Raw genomic sequence first — 17,628 nt, 5'->3', positions numbered from 1 at the left:
GAGGGTTGGTGGACATCTGGAGGTGTCTCCACCCTACAGGCAGGGATTTTACGGTTTTCTTTTCCAATCCACACAGATGTCACACCAGGATTGATTTTTTTCCAATCCCCGTGGCAACCCTGGACTTGGTGGCACCTTGTACGATCGGTAATATTACCATCTCTGATCACACTCCAGTGTACCTGTTGGCTAAGATTAAGGATGTTACAGTGGGTCCAAGTCACTGGCAAATGGATTCCTTTATCCTCAAGGATAATACATTTGTGGAGCAGTTCTCTCAGAAGCTTTGGGCATTCCTAGGCATTAACTCACGCTCGGTTAGTAGCCAATCCTTCCTTTCTGAAATTGCCAAATCCTATGCCAGTGGGTTAGTTATTTCCTACTCTGCCAGTAAGAGGCGGCAGAAGGGTGAGCAGCAACGTCTCCTCAAAGCACGGTTGAAGGCAGCTGAGAAGGCCTACTTTGACAGGCCCTCGTTGTTCAAGTTACAGAGGATTATGGTGTTGCGGTCTGCATTGAATTCCGTGCTCACGCAGACAGCAAAGAACGAGCTTACTTTTGCAAAGCAAAGGTTATATGATCATGGTGACAGGTCTGGTAAATACTGAGCATATCTCGCTAGGAAAAGGAGAGTCCCTCAAGCCATTACGTGTTACTGTGAGACTGTGTTACCTTCTATTGTTAAAGAGGACCAGACGGGCTTCATAAAGGGCCGCAGATCCTCCAATAATGTTAGGAGGCTGCTTAATGTAATTCAAGTGTGTCAACAACAGTCAATATAGGGATTGGTGATTTCTCTAGATACAGAGAAGGCCCTTGACCGAGTTGAGAGGGTGTACCTTTTCTATACTCTGGAGCGGTTTGTTTTGGGCGAAGTTTTTATAAGATGGGTAAAGGTTCTCCACAATGACCCTCTCACTGCAACCATCACCAACAGGGTGTGATCAAGCAATTTTAACATTTTTTGGGTCAGCCGACAGGTCTGTTCCCTTTCCCCACTGCTTTTTACAGTGAGGATTGAATCATTGGTGGAGGCCATTCATAGGGATCCCAATATATCAGCTCCAGACGTGGGGTCAAATTTACATCAGAGTTTATTGTATGTGGACGACGTCCTCATTCTTTCATCAAATCCAGCAGTTTCAGTCCCTCGCCTGTTAGCATGCATCTGTGTGTTTGGCACCTTTTTGGGGGACAAGATTAATCTTTCAAAATCAGAGGCTATGCCTATGGGTGGTCTTATGAAAGTGTTAAGTCTTGAGGGTGAATATCGATTCCCATTTAAATGGTCACAGGGGGGTTTTGTGTATTTGAGCATGTCCATTACTCCAGTTCTGAATCGGCTGTTCAAAGCCAATTTTGTTCAATTATTTGACAAAATCAAACAAGACCTTCAAAGATGGAGGCGCTTCTGGTCTCGTGGTTGGGTCGGATAGCGCTTATTAAGATGAATATTCTCCCTTGTTTACTATACCCTATATGGATGCTCCCCCCGATTTTCGAGAAGCAAACATTCAGGAGACTGAACGTCTGTTTCAGCCCCTTTATTTGACATCGTCAGTGGCCCCTCATTAAATGAGCTAAACTGCGATTGTCTCACAGACTGGGGGGAGTGGATCTCCCAGACATTAAAAGCTACCAACGAAGCTCACTTTTATCCTACATGAGTGATTGGGCTTGTGGGGACCCTCTTTCAATATTGTTAGATATTGAAACCTCCCAGGCTAAGGTGACCCCTTACTCGCTTGCTGTGTTTGGACAAAATGAGGACAGTAAGTGAATATTGCCATAACCCAATAGTTATCGATACTGTTAAAGCATGGAGGGCAATTCGGCAGAGGGAAGGCAATATTGGCAAGACATCTTCTCTTACACTGGGTATGCCGGGTTTTCAACCGGGGATGATAGATTCAGGATCCAAACATTGGGCAGTTAGGGGTGTGTCTTGCGTGGGTGATTTGTTTGAGGGAGACACAATGATGTCCTTCGATCAGTTAGCACAGAAACACAAGCTACCGAACAGGGACCTCTTTCGTTTATTTCAAGTTAGAGATTTTATTCAAAAAAAGACGACACTTTTGACTGATCCGTCCAAATGCGACATAGAGAGAGGGGAGATTTAGCATCATATTCTGCAGTCCCCACAAAGTTCTGTATTTTTCTGACACAACATCCCACCAAACCCAACACAGACCTGGGGATGATTCCAGGGGAGATGAGAAATCGAATTGACATCAGACAAAGAAGATCAGCCGTGAAGACCAGGCTTAAAAGTTAGCCATCCCAGATGGGACTTGAACCCACACTTCCAGGATGAAGAGGCCAGTCCCTTATCCAGTCCCTTAGCCTGTAAATACTGCACCCTGAACCTCTCATATTGTGTTCTTCTCTGAGTTTTATACTCACACTGATTGGTTGTTCCCCCTTCCATCTCACGCTAAATCATTGGCTGCTTGATAAAATTGATCTTACCTCCCATTTCTCCCCAAACGGACAGACAAGAAATTAACCAAACTCCAACTTTGCACAACTCAAGTCTGAGGAATATGGAGCAGAGAGGAAAAGGGCTCAATGTTATTTTGTGCAGCACTTTCAAGATATTTGCAGTTAGTGGGGAAGGAGGAAGTGGAGATGTTACAAAAAGCTGCATTGAGGACACTTCAATAGGATCTTAGTGGGCATTCAGCCCATTGGGGCTGTGCTGTCTCTTTCAGACAATTCATCCCAAGATTTCCCAAACCCTGGAATTACCTTGTGTAAGTTTCTACTGAAGAACATTTTCCATAATCTCGAAGCAGGCAAGTGATTTTTAACGGAGTAGTTGGAAAATCCAGTCAATTTGGATTGAGATGGAGTTGATATAGGATGAAAACCAGCCACCACAAAGACCAGGCTTAAAACGTCAACACCCCAAAAGGGATTTGAACCTCCAATCCACTACATCAGAATCTACAGTCTAACCCATTAAGCCACAAAAACTCAGTGACAATACTCTACTGGGAATAGTTGATCTTAAATGAGTGCTACAGCCGAGCATATTTCAAGATCTGTCACGACACACTGAGGGATACACTAAAGTTTCGGGCAGCTGCTGCCAAGGTGTAACAGGGAAACAACACAGTCTAAGGTCTTTCTGACAAATTATCACATCATCCTTTCAGTTCTCAGACTCTCTTGGTGCCTGACAATGAACAGAGATCGGTTCCTGCCCAAGTACAAAATGCCTTTTTTGTCACGACACAGAACTTTGCGAAATGTCAAAATTCCAATGGTTTGTTGGTTGTTTTCTCTCTGCATAGACTGTACACAACTGATTTAGAACCTGTGTGTGCGTTACTATTTGATCTTTTATGAATAAAGTATATTTTTTAAATTATCAAAATCTGGAGAGAGAGAAAATCTGCACGAAATTGCGAGACCCCCCTTTGTGGAAAAGAGCCAGCCCTATATCGGGACAGGAAGGAGATTCCAATGGCCCAGCATGGATTGTTCCAGTTAATACCCTCGCCTCCTTGACCACAAAGTGAAGTGGGAGATGGCACGGGGCAGGGTGACACTAGGCACACGGACACACAAGATGGCCTCTGAGCCATAAGTTGGCCACTTGGCACACAAGATGGCCGCTGGACCACAAATGGAGAGAGACAGCAGTGCAAACATAGACACTGCCTGGGGCCACCAGAATGCCAGCACATTGCACTCACAACCGAGTTGATTAGTTTAAGGCGGATGGGAGAGACAATACACATGAATAACATACACTGCCCGCCGAAGGGTCTGGGTCAGACAACAGCTTTGATAGAAATGTTAGATACAGCCTCAATACAGAGTGATAATAGCCAGGGCTGCAGTAATCGTCCTTCTCAGGAAGAGCGATTAGCGCCCATTACTACAGCAACTGACTTCAGCGCAGACGCTGAAACTGACAACAACTGCACTGAAATTAACAAAGGCCACGCTGGAACTGACAATAACTGCACCGAAACGATCAAGGATTCTGCAATGTTTACAATAAACAAGCCATGTTACAGAGACAATAACCTCATCACTGACCTATTATATCACAAAATGTATAACAGTAACTTGACCATGTGCTCCGGGTTGAGAGAAGAATCACAGCTGACCACTGTGCTGTTGGTGCTGCTCTCTCCCCGGAGCTCCGGGATTTCCTTGGACAATAAACTCTGTTGGTGAACCCCGACTCTGACTCAGAGCCTGGTGATTTTCAGCAGTTGCCTTCCCACAAATGTTTGTCCAATCTGTGGATGTGGCACTCCAAGTTCTCCAACGATGGCCTAACTACCTCACATCTCCATCATAGCCTCCTTGCAATTGTATTCAATACCTTGACTAAGAAAGGTAAGGACCCAAATGCATAGCCACAGACCCATCAGTTCCAACCTTGAACACCCAGATTTCAATCATTTCCATTGACATATTGGACATCATCATAAATACCAAACATGCAGGTAATCTGTTGTTCAAGTGGTAATGTTGACAGAATATAGCTTAGACTGATACCAACATAACCAAAACAGAAGCTGCTTTGTCCATAGATTGGTAGCTCCATCTGTTGGAGCCCCAGTGATCTCATAGATAAGGCACTAACTTCCTAAACCAGTGATTGTGGGCTCAAGTCTAATTTGGGGTTTTGATTTTGTTGAAATCTTCACTGTGCAGCTGATCTCAATCCTGTGTGGTCAGGTGACCATGGCAACAAAATCAGGCATTCTCAATTGATCCTCATCTGGAGAAATTTGACCTGACAGAAAATTGGTCAAACTAAATTAAACAGCAGCTATCAGCTCCAGAGAACAGTGCAGCTAAAATCAAAGATCTACAATGTTTCAAGAAGAACCAGTTCCAACCAGACTGTGGGTTGAATATTGGAGAAGTGTCAGCCTGAGTCAATCCACTTTATAGCTCCTGGCATGACAACAGTGAAGGGTATTGGTGTGACCCCATTGGATGATGTGAACCCAGCTCATGACCGTATTGGCCAAAGCCTCAGAAGATTCTGGAAGATCAGGGACAGGAGAAGAGGAAAACACACCTGAATGCCAAACCTTAGCAAAGCCTTGACTGGGTCCTGCAGTGGAGCTCTGACCATCTGCTCCAAACCTGTTCATAAAAGACTTCGCGTGAGAAGGGCAGGCCATTCAGCCCATCACATCCACACTGACCCTCTGAAGAGCATCTCATCCAGGCCCAACCCCTATCCTCTCACCCTGCATTCCCCAAAGCCAATCCACCGAACCTGCACATCTTTGGACTGTGGGAGGAAACCAAAGCACCCGGAATACCCCATGGAGAGAATGTGCAAACTCGACACAAACAGACACCCAAGGGAGGAATCGAAGCCAGGTCCCTGACACTGTGAGGCAGCAGTGCTACCCACTGAACCACCATGCCATCCCCAGGAGAATCTCAGTAGGTTTTCAGCCATTGTGACAGTGCTTTCTCTTTCAAAGAATTCACCTCAATCATGCAAATCTTGTGTAAGAAATCATTGGGCACCACTTCCCATCAACTGAATGCAGATTTTCCCAAAGTAGACTAGCAATCAAGTTGACACAGGGCAAGTGACAGACACCCCAGATGGGACTCGAACCCACAATCCCTGGCTTAGAAGGCCAGTGCCTTATCCATTAGGCCACTGGGGCTACATGTGTGATGTTAAAATGGCAGCTTTTAAGTTTTGTTTTGTTTTGCACAAACACACTGACTGTGGCTCAGCCAGCACAGAGTCAGTGCCCTGGACTGAGGGGATTCTGAATCTCCTGGTTATATATGTTTTTCTCTTTACCCCCGCACTGCTGCCTAACTGTGGTAGTGCTTATATTTTCCCAGCACCCATGTTGTGTGTGTGCAGGTGTGAGACACAGTGAAAGACAACAGATGTACAAATCTTTATTCAATTCCCACCACCAGGAAGAAAGGAAACACCCGAGTGGCCAGTGACAAGCATCAAAGGGCAATGCTGTGTGACCAAACAGTGAGGGGGAGGGCACTCTCTGAACAGCTCAAGGATGTTGGTAGACACTGCGTGCTCCTTCTCCAGGGACACCCGGGCTCGAATGTAACCACGGAAGAGGGTCAGGCGATTGACCCGAACAACCAGTTTGGCCAGGCCCAGGAGCAGACCCACGAGGAGATCCTCTGACCAACCCTCCCCCCTCGGCACTGGGTGCCCAATGATGGGGAGTGTGGGGCTGAAGTCCAACCAGAAACGGAGGAGAAGGTTTCCCAGAAAGCTAAAAAGGGAGTGCAAGCGCCCTGTTCCATGGACTCCACAGCACCACAGAACAAGCAGTTGGGCTGGGAGTCCGTGAACCACCACAATCTGTGGACTGCCGCGTGCAATACCCTCCACCCCAGATCCCCGTGAGAAAGGGGGAGGACTCCCATGTAGAGAGCCCTTCACTGGGGATGATCCCCACCGCCCGGTGGTAAATGGGCACGCCAGGGTGTGTCCGGGAGGTGGATGAGGGTGTGCAGCAGCAGTCTGTACAGGGCCCTCTGTGATACACCCCTGAAAGGGACAAAACTAAAACTCCAGAGACAGCTCAGGTTGTGGGGGACAGGCTCCCGCAGGAAGTACAGGACCCTGGGGCCAATGTGAAATTCCGTCCGGGCAGGAGTGAGTGCAGACGGGATCCCACCGCACACCTGAGCATCCTCCAACTGGGGCACTACGTGGGGTCTGAGCACCGTCGTTTTAAGGCGTCGGATGGTGGTGGCCACGTACCGGACGTCTACCGCTGCCCTGCTCGCTATATCCTGCGGCAGCGTCCGGCCCAGGGCCCCACCATCCAGCACGTCCCCGACCCTGGTCACCCTCACAGTCACGGCCCTCCCCTCCGACAGTCACTCGAACCCACGAGTACGGAGGTGCGGATTCCTGAGCAACGTCTCCCTGACGACAGCCGCTACTCCTGCCGGAGGGTAGGCGTGACGCGATTCGACCATGTTCCAGACCGTGAGCAGGTCCTGGTAAAAGACAGGCAGTGTCCTGAGAGTGACCTCCAAACCATCACGGTCCCTGAACAGGAGCTGAGTCTCGTAGTTGAGGTTACGCACCTGGTGGAAAAAATACGTCACCAGGGCACCCCGCCGAGGGGGAGGCTCAATGTAAAGGTATCGCTGCAAGGTCTGAAGGTGGAACGTCGCTACCTGGGTGTGAACGCACACCAGCGACTGACCGCCCCCCTCAATATGGAGACTCAGGACCTGCGCAGTGACCCAGTGCATCTTTTTGTCCCAGAAGAAGTGAACCAACATTCTCTGGATGTCAGCGACAAAACCAGGAGGAGGGACCAAAGTGACCAGCCGGTACCACAGCATGGCAGGCACCAGCTGGTTTATGACCAACACTCGACTCCTGTGAGACAGCACTCGGAGCAGTCCTGTCCAGGGCGGAACCTGTAACTGGAGTGGGTGTGATGGTGGGGGGAATGGGGGTGGAGTCATGAGCAGGGGTAGTGTTCCCCTCGGGGTTCTGGGGGGTGGGGATAGTGACAGTGGGGTCTGTGGGGGGGCACGTCAGCAGAATGCAGGGGAGTGGTGGAAGTGGTGGTGACCAGGGCAGTCGGGGTGGCGGGAGTCACTGAGCATGTGGCATCAGCGATGATGTGAAGGGCGGAAGTGATGTCACGTGTGATGCATGAGGAATTGTGAAGGTTGGAAGTGGTTGTGGGAGTGGCCATGATGGGGCGGAAGTGACATCATCAATCAGCGTGAAAAATTCAGTCAGCATGGATTGAGATGAAGTTGACATGAAATGAAAATCAGCAACAAGGCCCAGGCTTAAAACCCAAGCACCCCAGATGGGACTTGAACCAACAATTACCAGCTGAAGGAAGCCAATGCCTTATCCATTAGGCCCCTAGCCCTTCCACCTTGGACTCCCTGTGGAAAGTGTTGTCCTCAAAGTATGGTGCAGCTACTGTCAAGGTGTAACAGTTAAAGAACACTGTCTAAGGCCTTTCTGACCAGTTATGACATTGTCCCTTCATTTCTCAGACCCTCTTGGTGCCTCAGAATGAAGAGAAATCGTTTCCTGCCTCAGTAGAAAGATCTGCCCGAAATTGCGAGACCCCCCCCTTTGTGGAAGAGAACCAGCCCTATATCGGGACAGGAAGGAGATTCCAATTTCTGGATTAGTGGTGCTGGAAGAGCACTGCAGTTCAGGTTGCATCCAAGGAGCTTCGAAATCGACGTTTCGGGCAAAAGCCCTTCATCAGGAATAAAGGCAGTGAGCCTGAAGCGTGGAGTGATCAGCTAGAGGAGAGTGGGGGTGGGGAGAGAGTCGCATCGAGTACAATGGGTGAGTGGGGGAGGGGATGAAGGTGATAGGTCAGGGAGGAGAGGGTGGAGTGGATAGGTGGAAAAGGAGATAGGCAGGTAGGAAAAGTCCGGACAAGTCATGGGGACAGTGCTGAGCTGGATGTTTGGAACGAGGGTGAGGTGGGGGAAGGGGAAATGAGGAAACTGTTGAAGTCCACATTGATGCCCTGGGGTTGAAGTGTTCCAAGGCGGAAGATGAGGCGTTCTTCTTCCAGGCGTCTGGTGGTGAGGGAGCGGCAGTGAAGGAGGCCCAGGACCTCCATGTCCTCGGCAGAGTGGGAGGGGGAGTTGAAATGATTCCAATGGCCCAACATGGATTGTTCCAGTTAATATCCTTTCTCAGATGGATAGAGCTGGAGAGAGAGTAAAGATTGTGGGAATTTGGGAAATGCTGACAATCTGTTTTAATATTTTGTTAATAAAATCAAGTTGAACCGCAAACCAAATTTTGTCCCCCTTTGTCTGCATCACCAACAAGAATACTGAAGGAAAGTTGAGTTTAATTACATTGTGTTACGAATGTTCATCTGGTTGATCAGTGGAAATTAAAAGCCATGTCACACAACAGGCAGAGTCAATCTTTAGCTGAGTAGAAGTTCAGCAGAGAGAAACAGACTTACTTTGTGATATAATAGGTAATTCCTGTCCCATTGATCTATTAACTGCAGGGAACTTTCAGATACGTGGTATCTTTAGAGCAATTAAATATCCTCCCAAGATATATGCTTTCACTCTCAACTGAAGATGCTAAGAGCATTAACCAATAAATCAATGCCAAGCCAGTTGAAGTATTACACTTGGCACATCATCATCGCTGTAATTGCAGAATGCAGCATAACCTATTCCATCTTCTAACCTACTGACAGCCTACTTTTCAGAAGTCTCCTTACACGACTCTGAAAACAAATTAAAAGAAACCAATTAAACCAAATAAGCACAAATTAAAATGTCCCAGTCATTTAAAAAGGCTCTGTAACAAAAGTCAAAATCTCCCATGAAAGCTTACACTTACAGAGTCACAGAGTTGTACAGATCCTTCGCTCCAACTCGTCCATGCCAACCAGATATCCGAAAGTTATCTAGTCCCACAAACCAGCATTTGGTCCATATCCCTCTGAAGCCTTCTTATTCATGTCCCCATCCAGGTGCCTTTTAAATGTTACAGAGTCTTAGAGTTATACAGCACAGAAACAGACCCTTTGGTCCAACTCGTCTATGCCGACCTGATATCCTGAATTAATCTAGTCCGACTTGCCAGCATTTGGCCCATATCCCTCTAAACCCACCCTGTTCATATACCCCCATCCAGATGCCTTTTAAATGTTTTGGAGGAGCCGGTGTTAGACTGGGGTGGACAAAGGTGCTACCTGAGCTGCATGTCAATATTTCCTGATTTTATTGCAGATTTCCAGCATTTGTGGGATTTATCTTTTGTATAATTTTTTTACGTAAGAATAGTGGAGACTTGAAAACATTGAATGGGACTTTTGATCATTAACCTCTTGGGAATTGTCTGCTATTGAATGATTTGATTCAGACTTTAGACAAGGTGCAATCATGACAATGTCTGTGGGATTATACTTATTATATATCAAGGAACAGCTCATCAAATAAGGCAATCCTCTGAAACATATGAATTCTCACCTCAAGTTTGGGGAGAAAGGTATAAAAGATCAGTATTAGATGGGGTGAGATCTGATCAACTTCAGAACAAGTTTGATCTTAAAACTACAATTCTACAGTGAAAGTGAAATATTGCGAAGTGTATGGTTAATTGTCCATGATATTTGTTCCTCCTTATTTAATTTCTTTCAGTATCTGTAGAGTAATTTATAAACATATATTTAAGAACCATTGTCATGCATTATTTTGGTAATTTTATAATTTGCCATTACTTTCTCTTCAGCTTATTCAAGGAGAGTGTTTATTACAGTGAGTGATACCACACAGTATTTCAATTGCACTGAATTGGTTTTGAAAGATAACTCAATAAATGCAGGTTGATGCTGTCGATGGTTCCTGTCAATATATTTCGTTGACCTGTTCAGACGTGTTATGATGTTAAGTCTTAGGCAGAAAGAGGGAGAAGGTATAAGTAAGGTTCAAGAAACTGAAGACAGACAGAGCCCTGGAGATAACAGGAATGAACTCAAACTCGGAAATAGAGAATTTGAAGGGACCATGCGATGTTGATGGAAAACAGGATTAAGGAACCTCCAAGGCATTTTACAGAGGGATAATAAGCAACAGGTCGCCAGGGAAAGGGTATGTCTTCTCAGAGCAAAGGAGGGAATTTACACATGGAGCCGGAGGAAGTGGGTGAGGTTCTTAATGAATAAAGTGCATTGGTATTTCCAAAGGATTCTGGGTAGTCCAAGATGGAGGACGGGAAAAAGTTGTGACTGTAAGAGCTGCCCCTTTTTTGAGGCATTTTAGGTGTTGGGGGTGATTTCCTCAAATTCCAGGAGCAGCAATTACTGTTTTATTCTGCAACTTTGGAGAAAAAAACCTCAAAACAACGGCACTTTTAAAAGGAAGAAAATCAGACAAAGAAAGTGAGTACATGGTCAGGAGGGCGGGAGGGAAGAAACCTACACTGCTCACTGATATGGATAGGAAGGGTCGAGAGGGATATGGGCCCAGTGTGGGCGAATGGGACGGGATTAGATTAGGATATGTGGGCGGCATGGACGGGTTGGAGCGAAGGGTCTGTTTCCATGCTGTACATCTCTATGACTCTATGACATGGTGGATGGTGAGTCTTGTATATTGATATTCTAGAGCATATCAATATTAAAAAGGAGGTGTTGGGTGTTTTGAAAAGCATTAAGGTAGACAAGTCCCCAAGACCTGATGGAATCTATCATAGAATCCTGAAAGAGGCAGGTGTGGAAATTGCTCCGGATTTGTGCAAAATATTTGTATCCTTTATAGTCCCAGGAGAATTCCCAGAGGACTGCAGAATACCCAATGTTGTTTCGTTCTTTAAGAATGGCAACAAGAATAATTCAGGAAATTAAAGGCCAGATTGGCTTCCTGTTATTCATTGCTTGGACATCACTGTCTGTGCCTGGATGGTACCCTCTGGAAGTCACTCTGTAAAGATCTCCACCCCTCTACCTTGGGGTTTCAGGATCTCAAGGTGTTCCTCTCTTTGGCCAAGGTTTTGGTCCATGTGTAATGGTTTCCTGAATGTGGTTCCTGTGAAGTGCCTTGTGCCATGAAAAGGGATCCCTACATGCAGGCTGTAGTTGGGTTGAAGTGTTATGGAGAGCAGGCAGGAAAGTGGAGTTGAGGCCGAGATGAGATCAGCCATGATCGTGTGGAATGACAAAGCAGGCTCGAGGAGCTGAATTGCCGAATTTTTAAGATCTTCGGAGCACAAACAAAGACAGAGCTATCAATTGTCGTGGGTGGCTCACATGGTATCTCACCTCAGATGCATCATGAAGAGGGTGTCCATGTTCAAAGCCAGGGGTTGTGAGTTCATATCCCATTTGGGCTGTTATGTTTTTAAACATGAACTCTGATCAGCACCCTGTGTCTGTTTGATATCAATTCCAGTTAATAAGGGGAGATGGTGGTGCAGTGCTAGACCTGGAGTAGGAATCCAGAACACCAAGTTCATGGTGTGGGGGAGATGGACTGTAATCCCACCATACAAGGTGGTGAAATCTCAGCTCAGGAGGAGCTTTGTCTGATGATAACCATATATTGCTATTGAGGTTTGTCAGGAACCTAACTGGTTCCATATTCTCCTTTCAGGAAGAAAACCTGGTGAGACTACAGACCCACAGCAATGTGGTTGACTCACCCTCTGGGCAATAAACGCTGGCCTAGTCAGAAACATATCGCATTCCTTCCCTGTAGCTCGGTCACAATCCTGGAACACCCTCCATTGATTCATTGTAGGTTTACCTCCAACAAATGGTCAAAAATCACACCACACCAGGTTATAGTCCAACAGGTTTATTTGAAAACACGAGCTTTCGGAGCATTGCTCCTTCATCAGGTGTAATGAGAGAGGAGGCATCAGACACAGAATGTACAAGTAAAATATCAATGGGTCATACAAGTGATGTAAATGTATGGAACAAATCCAAAATGGCCGACTCCCTCCTGTTAAATCTTCAATCAGTTCGAAAGGAGATACAGGCAGCACATGGATTGCAGTGGTTCAAAAAGATAGCTCCCCATCACCTTTCAGGGGAAACTAGGGAGAGGCAATAAATGTTGATCTAGCCAGCAATGTTCACGCCCTAGAAATGAATAAAAACAATCCCACAATGGAGTAAACTGCCAGGGAAAAAGTCATAGTGTAATGACTTGAAAACATCAAGTCCCAACTTTGGATGGTTTCTATTATTATGTTTTACATGATCATCCAAAACTCACCAGTCATTGACATAAAGGTTATGATTTGGAGGAGCCGGTGTTAGACTGGGTCGGACAACGTTACAAATCAGACAGCACCAGGTTATAGTCCAACAGGTTTATTGGGAAACACTAGCCTTCGATGCACTGCTTTTTCATCATGTGGTTGTGGAGCAGGATAGTAAAACACTGAAGTTTTAGCAACAGGATTGCAGTGTCATGGCATGTAATATTAAACAAATTGAGCTGAAGTCTTTCATCTTTTAGAATGATCATGTTCGTTTCAGTTCCTTGTTATGTACATCCCAGACCTTTGTTAAAGTTACATTCTCAAGAGAGTTTTAACAATCGGTGCCATCTCAGCTCAGATAATGCATTGAAGATGTGGGATTAAAATATGTCTGTGTCCCAATGTTCGCTCAAACTGATTCTATTTCTAAAGTGGCATTTACAGAATCTTACATGGTTTTATGCAGTTTTTGAGAAAAACTAAAGATAATTCTGAACGTACAAATTCACCACACAAACGTATATGTGTGTGCGTGCAGGGGAGACCGAGTGAGTGTGTGCATTTGGGTGTGCGTGGGATGGGGCGATGATGTGAGTGTCTGTGAGAGTGTGTGTATGTGTATGTGTTTGAGTGTAATGGGGTATACATCTGTGAAAAGGTGTGTGTGTGGGTGGGAGTGTGGGAGTGTGTATGTGTATTGTGTGACAGGATGAGTGTGTGTGTGTGTGTGTGTGTGTGTGTGTGTGAGTGTGTGTGTGTGTGTGTGTATGTAGTGGGGTCAGCTGTAGTGTGACATAAACCCAAGGTCCCAGTTGAGGCCATCCCCATGGGTACCAAACATGGCTATCAGCCTCTGCTCGGCCACTTTTCGTTGTTGCCTGTCCCAAAGCCCACCTTGGAGGATGGTTACCTGAAGGATTGAGGTTGAAAGTACCTGATCGTTGAAGTGATCTCCGACTGGGAGGGAACACCTCTGTTTGGTGATTGTTACGCGGTGCCCATTCATCTGTTGCCGTAGCCTCTGCTTGGTCTCACCAATGTACCATGCATTGGGCATCCTTCCCTGCAGCGTATGAGAGAGAAAACGTTGGCCGAGTCACATGAGTACCTGCCGCGTACATGGTGTGAGATGTCCCCATGTGTAATGGCGGTATCCATGGCGACACTCTGACACGTTTTACAGTGTCTGCTGTGACAGGGTTGTTTGGTGTTGTCCTGAAGGCCGGGCAGTTTGCTGTGAACAATGGTCTGTTTAAGGTTTGGTGGATGTTTAAAGGTGAGAAGTGAAGGGATGGTGAAGGTCTTGGCGAGGTGCTCATCCTCATCGATAATGTGTTGCAGGCTGTGGAGAATGTGACATAGTTTCTCAGCTCCTGGTAAGTACTGGATAATGAAGGGGACCCTGTTGGTTGCAGCTCGTGTCTGTCTCCTGAGGAGGTCATTGCAGTTTCTCCCTGGGGCATGTCAGAACTGGCGATTGATGAGTTAAGCATCGTATCACATTCTTATCAGGGCATCCTTGTGTACTTCCAAGTGCCCCTCACATTCCCCCTCACCTGAACAGATCCTGTGTAAGTGTACGGCTTGTACAGAGGGGACGGCTGTTTTAATATGTTGAGGGTGGGTTTGTGGTTGAGTGAGGTGCTGTGGTGTCCATCCTTGATGGAGATGCATGTGTCCAAGAATGAGACAGATACTAAACAGGAGTCCATGGTGAGTTTGATGGTGGGATGAAACTCGTGAAATGTTGGTGAACATAAATGTTGGGAGAGTGCAGCATTGTTCTGACATGAACACAACCAAGGTTGAGGGGATCAATTCTCCTGACATGGCCCCAGAAGCACGTGTTGTCCCAGTGACCTAACAGCTCCATCTCTGATCTTCTAAGCTACTGCCTGTGGTTTACATCCCTTCTGGGGATACTTTCAATTTAAACATTCTCTCCAATTAAAACCCTCTCACTGCATTATCTCCATTCAAATTAAGTTAATCTCTGACCTAATGTCTTTAAAAATCTGCATGGCTGCTTTGAGATCATCGAACTGTACAAACATTGAGCTTGCTTGACCTCTATACTGTCCTGTTGGCATTTAACAGGAAAGCTGGGAATTTGTCTTGCAAACGTTTCCTCCCCTGTCTAGGTGACATCCTCAGTGCTTGGGAGCCTCCTGTGAAGCACCTCTGTGCAGTTTCCTCCGGCATTTATCGTGGCCTGTCTCTGCCGCTTCCGGTTGTCAGTTCCAGCTGTCCGCTGTAGTGGCCGGTATATTGGGTCCAGGTCGATGTGTTTGTTGATAGAGTCTGTGGATGAGTGCCATGCCTCTAGGAATTCCCTGGCTGTTCTCTGTTTGGCTTGTCCTATAATGGTAGTGTTGTCCCAGTCGAATTCATGTTGCTTGTGTTCTGCGTGTGTGGCTACTAAGGATAGCTGGTCGTGTCGTTTCGTGGCTAGTTGGTGACACCTTTGTAATAATTAAAAACACAGAAATAGAGAACACACACCAGATCATCAACGCCACACTCACAGGAATCCAATTCACTAGAGAGGAAGAAAAGGACAACCAACTCCCATTCCTAGACGTGATGGTACAGAGAACACCGAACGGTGAATTCACCACAAAGATTTACAGGAAAGCCACACACACAGACCAAGTCCTAAACCATGAAAGCAACCACCCCAACACACACAAACAAAGTTGCATCAAGACACTATTCAAAAGGGCCACAACACATTGCAGCACACCAGAACTACAAAAAGAGGAAGAGGAACACCTATACAAGGTATTCGCCAAAAACAGATACCCTCGCAATTTCATCAACAGATGCCTAAGGGAGAGACAACGGAACGACGACATGCCGCAACCCAAAGGACTAGCCTCACTACCATACATCAGGAGCATTTCTGAACTGACAGTCAGACTACTGCGACCACTAGGACTCATAACAGCACACAAACCAACAGCCACGCTCAGACAACAACTCATCAGAACGAAGGACCCGATACCCAACGTGAGCAAAACCAATGTAGTGTACAAAATCCCATGCAAGGACTGTACAAAACACTACATCGGACAAACAGGAAGACAGCTAACGATTCGTATCCATGAACACCAACTAGCCACGAAACGACACGACCAGCTATCTTTAGTAGCCACACACGCAGAAGACAAGCAACATGAATTCGACTGGGACAACACTACCATTATAGGACAAGACAAAAAGAGAACAGCCAGGGAATTCCTAGAGGCATGGCACTCATCCACAGACTCTATCAACAAACACATCGACCTGGACCCAATATACCGGCCACTGCAGCGGACAGCTGGAACTGACAACCGGAAGCGGCAGAGACAGGCCACTATAAATGCCGGAGGAAACAGCACAGAAGTGTTTCACAGGAGGCTCCCAAGCACCTGAGGATGTCACCTAGACAGGGGACGAAACGTTTGTAAGACAAATTCCCAGCTCGACGAACAGAACCACAACAACTAGCACCCGAGCTACAAATCTTCTCCCAAACTCATTTAACAGGAAAAAATGCAGGTGAAATAAAGTTATTCCACACTCAATAATTTATATTTACATTCAATGAGTTGGACCAAGATAACAGTAATCCTAAAGGTGGAAGATTCATTGAAAATATTTGATTTGCAAGTAATGATAGACACAGTGAAAAGTTTTATCTTGTGAGCAATACAGGCAGCTCACAGAGTTAAGTAACATAGATAAGTAAACAATAGGGAAACAGCAGCAGGAACAACAACACAGGTACAGGCAAATATTGAGAGTCTGTGAGACCGTTCAGTATTCTAACAACAGTAGGGTAGAAACTGTTTCAAAACCGGTTGGTGCGTGTGTTCAGGCTTCTGTACCTTCTCCCCGATGGTAGAGGTTGGAGAAAAACATTGCCAGGGTGGGATGGATCTTTGAGAATGCTGGAGACCTTTCCTTGACAGTGGGCCTGGGAGATGGATTCTATAGATGGGAGGTTGACCTTTGTGATTGTCTGGGCCGAGTTCACCACTCTCTGTAACCATCTCCGATCTTGAATGGTACAGTTGCCAAACCAGGTAGTGATACATCCAGACAGAATGCTGTCGATGGTGCACCTATAAACGTTGGCAAGGGTATTCTCTGTCAGTAATATCCGATGTTCTGGAGGGATCAGTGTTGAAGGGTTGGTTTGTTGATGAGAGTGTGATGAGAGCTGGCTTCCAAAAGCAACCTCTCCAACCGTACTCTCAGGAATCTCGTCCCCATCCAGAAACAGCAGCCACTTGATGACCACCTTCAACATTCAATCCTGCAGATCCTCGAAAATCTTGTGCAAGATCATGTTGGATACCACTGACCATCAACTGAATGCAGAGATGGGGATTTTTCCAAAATAGATTAGAAATAAAGGATAAGCCACAGAGACACCCCAGATGGGACTTGAACCCACAACCTCTGGCATTGGAGGCCAGTGCCTTATCCATTAGGCCACTGGGGCCCCACATGCAGGTTGCCAATGGCAGCCTTTAAATACTGCACCCTGACCTCTCATAGTGTGTGTTTCTGAGTGTGAGATGCTTACTGATTGTTTTTTACCCCTTCCATCTCATGCTAAATTGTTGGCTGCTTGATAAATTGATCCCGCCTCCCATTTCTGCCCAAATGGACAGATGAAAAATCAACCAAACTCCAACTTTCTGGATTAGTGGTGCTGGAAGAGCACAGCAGTTCAGACAGCATCCAAGTAGCTTCGAAATCGACGTTTCGGGAAAAAGGGCTTTTGCCCAAAATGTCGATTTCGAAGCTACTTGGATGCTGCCTGAACTGCTGTGCTCTTCCAGCACCACTAATCCAGAATCTGGTTTCCAGCATCTGCAGTCATTGTTTTTACCACCTTCAAACTC

General features: G+C 46.3%; 2 non-coding genes across 2 annotated transcripts; both read right to left on the bottom strand.

Annotated features, from left to right (window-relative positions):
* Window positions 1-5,590: 5,590 nt before the first annotated feature.
* On the bottom strand, window positions 5,591-5,663 carry trnar-ucu (transfer RNA arginine (anticodon UCU)). The gene has a single exon. It is a non-coding gene; the product is annotated as a tRNA-Arg (tRNA).
* An 11,486-nt stretch (window positions 5,664-17,149) lies between these two features.
* trnaw-cca (transfer RNA tryptophan (anticodon CCA)) lies at window positions 17,150-17,222 on the bottom strand. The gene has a single exon. It is a non-coding gene; the product is annotated as a tRNA-Trp (tRNA).
* Between the last annotated feature and the right edge of the window lie 406 nt (window positions 17,223-17,628).

This window comes from Chiloscyllium punctatum, chromosome 18 (genome assembly GCF_047496795.1).
Source record: "Chiloscyllium punctatum isolate Juve2018m chromosome 18, sChiPun1.3, whole genome shotgun sequence".
NCBI lineage: Eukaryota > Metazoa > Chordata > Chondrichthyes > Orectolobiformes > Hemiscylliidae > Chiloscyllium > Chiloscyllium punctatum.
This window is presented reverse-complemented; position numbering and strand designations above follow the sequence as displayed.